Source organism: Nothobranchius furzeri, chromosome 2 (assembly GCF_043380555.1).
Source record: "Nothobranchius furzeri strain GRZ-AD chromosome 2, NfurGRZ-RIMD1, whole genome shotgun sequence".
Lineage (NCBI taxonomy): Eukaryota > Metazoa > Chordata > Actinopteri > Cyprinodontiformes > Nothobranchiidae > Nothobranchius > Nothobranchius furzeri.
This window is the reverse complement of record NC_091742.1, coordinates 44,608,516-44,611,807: the sequence shown is the minus strand read 5'-3', so window position 1 is coordinate 44,611,807 and position 3,292 is coordinate 44,608,516. Positions and strand designations below refer to the sequence as shown.

Sequence of the window (3,292 nt, the reverse complement as noted above, 5' to 3'; positions counted from 1 at the left end):
TTGTGAGTTGCCTGAAATTACCGGAACCGACCCAACAGAACCATCTCTGAATGTAAGTAGCCGTTAGCCATAGCATTGGATTAGCTGCAGGGTTTGTCTCCACGGCCCGAGAGCTAGTATTCAGCATGTTTTAGAGATTTATCTGCATCAACACACCTGGTTTTAATCAGCAACAAACAGCTGAGCTGCTTATCTAACCTGTTAAAGCAGGAAAATCCACTGAAACGTGCTGGATAGCAGGTCTCCAGGAGATCTGGGCTCAAGCTACAGTCTGCTGCATAAAGTTATGAAAATATCCCATGAGAAAATTATTCTGTAATGTGTTCAGCCCACTAAACCTGCCCTGATTTCATTATTTATTTACTGATACTAGCTGCTCTTGGTTGCAGGTGGTCCTCTGGTGTCTGCAGCTGGTCTCCTCTGCTGGTGTCGTCAGGATCAGGAGCTTCCAGAAGAATGTGCCTTTCAATGACTCTTTCCCCCTTATTTGTTATATTAATTAAATAAATCTCAATTTATATATTTCCTGTTTTTGTTCATGTCCATAAATACTTAAACATGCTTGAAATTAAAACGAGCTTTTACCAGTGAGGTGCTAGTTTAGTTCATCACAATAGAGCTAGATAAACATGCGACAATGTGATAATTCAATTAATGTAATTTATAAATATCCATTAAAATATCAAAACTGGAATCAAAATGAGATATTTGGCAGCACAAAAAACTTGTCAAACACAATATTTATTATAATAATAGTGGGCAGACAGGAGACAGAGCTGATGGAGGTTCTCAGTCATCGAAGGATGGCTGAAGGCTTTCCAGGAACAGGAGATGTGGTGTTGTCTCTTCTCTCTCTATTCTGCCAGATGAGCTGATAGGTTACAGGTGTGTGAGGACATCCTCATGCTGTCATAACCAGATGACAGGTGTGTGAGGACATCCTCATGCTGTCATAACCAGATGACAGGAGTTATCAGGTGATCAGCCAGGCTAATGATGAGATGCAGAAAGAAAACAAATCCAGGACAGTGTACAGTAATAAAAATAATATGTGGTGTTGCTCACCTTATGTGCTCTTATAGAGTATTAACGTGTGCCTGCCTCATGGTGTAGAGTCCATATTTTGCTGAGTGTCCTGCAATAATGCAGGTTATTAGTTAATTTACTTTTGATAGCAAAAACAAAATATTTAATTTAAAAGTTATTTACCAGGTGAATCAGCTCACACATCACCACCAAGTGTCACAGGGCCAGAATCAGTAGCCTCCTTCATGATGTAATCACATACTTATTTAATTGTTAATATCTTAAAAATTCAGAAATGTTTTAATTTTTTTACCTTGAACAGTTCACTGAGCTTGCACTGTCACTGACGTGGAAGCTGGAATCAACAGCAGACACCTCACATCTTGGTCTTTTCAGGAGGTGTGGATGCTCTGGGACCTTCTGGAAGATGAATTTCTGTCATGGTCCCTGTGTCACAAGACACTGAGGCTGTGAGCTCTATAAAAAACAAAGAAGCAGCACATTTATAAACGTTTAAAAGAGCATAAAAGCACTTGTAACAATAATCTGTAAAACAAATTAAAACTAGAAGGTAATAAAATGTTTACATAGAAGATTATTAAAAATAATTCACCTTTGCTACGGGTAATACCATGTCAGCCTGGACAAGTGCATTCTTGCAGATTACTAAATCAGTCTGACAGCCAGTGTCTTGGGTAGATTTAGCCTGAAAAAAAAAATAGAAGCACATTGATTGATGTTTATAAAGTCAGATAAAATACAAAAGAAACTGTCCCATATAGGCACTTTATAACATTCCTAGTGTGTGATGTTATTATAACGTAAAAGTCAGTCACACATGATGTGGAGATCCTGAAATGCGACCTCCTGAACAGAATTCCTCACGGAACCGGGTTACAAGCTGGATTTCACGCTGTAATGATGTCTGTCAACTAGTGCTGCATTAGTTAGAGTCACTGTTGCAGAATTACCGACTGACACAAAAACAACCCGAATTTTCTCTGAGCCTGACAGTCATGTGGACCGTTTTGTCGGCCAGGGCTTCGAGATATGTTCCGATTCGCCGCTGATTCTAACCTTACATCCCGTTCCACATTTTGTGAACTTGACAAATCAGCCCGAAGGCAGTGCAGGCTGATATTAGCTAAATGGAGTGAACCACGTCTCTCAAACTTTGCATTTAGGAAGGAAATTGTCTTTAGAAGATGTTAAAACGTTTATTTAGCTTACTCACCTCAGACTGGAGCCCGTCATGGTGGGGGAGCAGAGTCGGTGGGCTGTATCTAAATCTCGGAAGAGCCACGGTGGGCACAGCCTCCCTCTTGGAACGGAGACGTGCAGAATCGCGGGTAAAATGCTGGTTGCAAACTACAGCACCAGGTGGGAGCTGAATCTTTTCCAGACACGCAACCACTGGCGCCTAATTTCTAAGTCCAGTGGAAAGGAGTGCAACCCGACAGAGCTCCACAACCATACTACACTACACCATCTCACCATACTAACACGATATGGAGCACTAAACCCGAACTACTTTCCTAATTACACTAACAGCCAAACATTAACTAAACTACAATATCCAACAGCCAAGCTAACACTAAATAAGTATGTATAACACTAAAAGCTATGCTAAAGACTAGGATATGCTAATGCTATATGCTAATGCTGAACTACGGCTAACCTCCTACAATGGCATGCAAATCCAACTCCCAACTCGCCACAAGGCGTGGCCGAGACTCCCGATGCTTTTATAACGTTGACACAGAGCTGCTACGTAGTACTCTACTGGTTTACGTAGTATCTTACTCTTTAGCCATTGGCTAAAATTTATTCAAAATGAGTCAAATTCTATGTTTTAAGCTGAAGGTGGTGCTATAATGTGTATTTAGGCAGAATTTTTAATTTTTAAAGAAAATGCACCAAAATGCTAAAATAATGAATACACACATTTAAAACACTATTAGACACTCATTTATACAGTTCATCAGCAAAAAAAGTTAATTTAGACGTTACTTGCTCTTTAAGGAGTGTGCACGTACAGCATGCGCGCCTCGTGCACGAGCCTACTATTGAAGCTGCCGTTACACCTTTGGCCTGAGGGGGCGATCGCGAGCATAAAAATTCAAAAGTCCGTAAAGTCCCTTTAAGATATTCAAACATCTGTATAAGAACAACCCCAACACGTGGTAGTAACACTCTGCTGACACAAGTGGTGGTGATGTCACAACATTGTCTCCTAATCCTTGTGTCTTTTAAGGCAGGGGGACAG

At 40.6% G+C, this 3,292-nt stretch overlaps 1 long non-coding RNA gene across 1 annotated transcript; it reads right to left on the bottom strand.

The window, feature by feature from the left end:
• Positions 1-211: 211 nt before the first annotated feature.
• On the bottom strand, positions 212-2,884 carry LOC139063565 (uncharacterized). Its single transcript, XR_011516936.1, has 6 exons — positions 2,261-2,884; positions 1,640-1,732; positions 1,340-1,503; positions 1,210-1,267; positions 1,066-1,135; positions 212-906 (listed from the first exon to the last, which is right to left on the bottom strand). It is a non-coding gene; the product is annotated as an uncharacterized lncRNA (long non-coding RNA).
• Between the last annotated feature and the right edge of the window lie 408 nt (positions 2,885-3,292).